The following is a 2,982-nucleotide window of genomic DNA, read 5'->3' on the forward strand; positions in this document are numbered from 1 at the left end:
GTTTGGAGGCTTATTTGCAGTTGTGTTGTCTTTTCATGCACTCATCCAGCAAATATAGACTTTCTACTCTGTGCCACGTACTGTTCTCGATGCCAGGGATAAAACAGTGAACAAAACAGCTAAAAATTCCTGCCTTCAGGGACCTGATGTTCCCATGGGAAGGGCAGGCAACAAATAAGAAATAAAGAAAATATATTGATAAAAGCTGAGAGGAAAAAAAAAGTGAAGGAAGAAAATGGGATATGAAGTGTGAGAAATAGAGTGGCCAGGAAAAGGATTGCTGAGATGACCCTAGACCTGAACTAAGAGATAACTAACCATGCTGATTTCTAAGGAAATCTGAGTGAATAACTCAAAGGCCCTGAGACTCTATACTTTCAATATCAACATACAAATCACCAGAACTTTTTTTATTCCCTAAATCAGTAAATAAAATGCAATGCAGCTAAACGTTTTTAGCTCAGTGTATTGAAAAGAGCTGATTCATAGCTCTTAAGGTTTAGGGGGGGAAAAGCTACATTTCTAAGTACTTTCACTTTTGCTGTCTTCTATGAATGAATATATGTCAGAAATACGCTTGAGCATATCATAAAGCAATATGCTATAAACATTGTCAACTATAGAGTCAAAAGTGGGATTGGAGGGGAAAGGGAGGCAAGAAAGGAAGGAAGAGAAAATCTCCCCGGAGAGGAGAACACTTGCTTTTTCTTTCTGAGATGTGTATGCTCCCTGTAACCAGAGATGTTCCTTTGACCTCTCTTGGCACCTTAAAAAATCTTGCCTGGAGTGTGACTCAAGTATTCCCCTCCCCCTCCTTAAATTTTTCCCTGTGTGCTTGTTAATATTTCAAATTCCCTTAAAGGAGACTAAAGCCTTTAATTATTCGTATTTTTGCGGATAAAACATCAGTCACTTCTTGAATTTGCAATGGATTTCACAAAGGATTTTGAAGTTCATGCAATGAGACAACTTTAAATCTTTTAAGCCTAGGAATAATGATTAATGCAATTGTTTCAGAAAGATTAATCTGGCAGCAGCATGTAAAATGGAGAGAGATTTGGCTGAAAAGCCAGTTAAGAGTGGAATAAGCTGCTATAGAAAGGAAGGTAGCACCAAACATGGTACCAGTAGGACTTACCAGCTGGTTTTACATGAGGTAATCAAAATATAAACAAAATTCCTTCTCTGGAATCCTGGTCTAAATATATGGTTTTGTACTAGTGACAAGTAGTAATAAAAGTATAAAAACACTAGAGGGACATCTGGGTGGCTCAGTGGTTGAGCGTCTACCTTTGGCCCAGGGCCTGATCCTGGGGTCCCAGGATGAGTCCCACATCGGGCTCCCTGCATGGAGCCTGCTTCTCCCTCTGCCTGTGTCTCTGCCTCTCTCTCTCTGTGTCTCTCATGAGTAAATAAATAAAATCTTAGGAAAAGAAAGAAATGAAAAAATAGAACCTCAAGTTCAGAAAAGTAACTCATCTCATGTTTTATAGTTTCAAGACTGCTGGTCCTACAGAGTTATGATAAAACAATATTAGCAACTATCAAACGAGCTATAAAAAGAAATCAGGAATATTTTAAATGCTACCACCGAAGTATCCCCAGGATGTACAAAGTGAAAAAAAAAGCAAGGTGAAAGAAAATAGAGCAAGACATTATGCGCAGGACAGATGTACCCCTACCGCCTATTCTTGCCCAGAGTCAGACCCGGGTCTGGTAAGCCTCCAAATGAATTCCCAAAGTGCTATATGGGTATAGATGTCAAGTAGAGAGGTCACCAAGACCTCTTCTGAGACACCGGGAGATAAAAACTTAATACTAAGAAGCGATATGTTCCACTCATTCTCTCAGTGCAAGTGGAGTTTTCCAGCAGCTACACGTGGTGTGGCACAGCACAGCAGGGACAAAAGCAGCCATGTAAATCCAGCTGTCTTTTATTAAGCCAGGCACTAAAGATTTTCAAACATACAAAACAAGGCTATTCTCATTTTTTTTTGTTTTGGAAAAAAAAAAAGTTACTTTTTACTTAAAAATGTTATTTACATCATGGTTTATTATTTTAAGTGAATCAATATTTTTAAAATTTTTATTTATTTATTCATGAGAGAGAGAGAGGCAGAGACACAGGCCGAGGGAGAAGCAGGCTCCATGCAGGGAGCCCGATGTGGGACTCGATCCCGGGTCTCCAGGGTCACGCCCTGGGCCGCACGCGGTGCTAACCGGCTGAGCCTCCCGATGAATCAATATTTAAATGTTCGGTTTCACCTTCTGATAAATAACACAAAAACAAGCTTCCTCGTGGTCTTAACTTTTTATGAGTGAAAGGGGGTCCTAAAATAAAAAGGTTGTGAAACACTGTTGTAGAACAGGCCCTTAGTTCTCCCCCTTGTACGTTAGAATCCCGAATCTTAGTTAAAACAGCAGAGCCCTGTCCCCTCAAGTCAGTCTGGATAAAGAACCACTGCTATGGATAAAACTACCAATTTCAATAAAATTCAGAAGAATGAGGAACATGTTAAATTAAGGTACTGGGGGTGCAACCAGCAAAGGCAGACTTAAAACGGGACTAGATAAAAACAATCCCTGCCAAACAGGAGCAGAAATTGAAGCGATGTGCAAGAGAAAAGTGGGAGGGTAACAACCCTAGGAACGGAAACCACTTGGCGAGCCCCGCACGGTTGCTTCCCGACGCTGCCCCGGTCTCGACTGCGGACCTCCCTGCACGGGCCTCGCTCGGCGGCTCGCTCCCGGCTCCTCTGCGCCTGCGCACCCGCGGCCTGCGCACCCCGCCCCACAGCGAGGCTTGTCCAGGCGGCAGCCTGCGCGGAGGAGCCACGTGTCGGGAGTCACGTGTCTGGTGCCGGAAGGCGGGAGGCCGTTGGAGGCGCCTGCGCAGCAGCTCCGGGAAACCCGGTCCTGCGCGCTGATCTCCCGGCATCCCGCGCGCTGCTTTCCCGCCAGGACGACGCAGCGGTTTTCCGC

Source organism: Vulpes lagopus, chromosome 6, assembly GCF_018345385.1.
Source record: "Vulpes lagopus strain Blue_001 chromosome 6, ASM1834538v1, whole genome shotgun sequence".
Classification (NCBI taxonomy): domain Eukaryota; kingdom Metazoa; phylum Chordata; class Mammalia; order Carnivora; family Canidae; genus Vulpes; species Vulpes lagopus.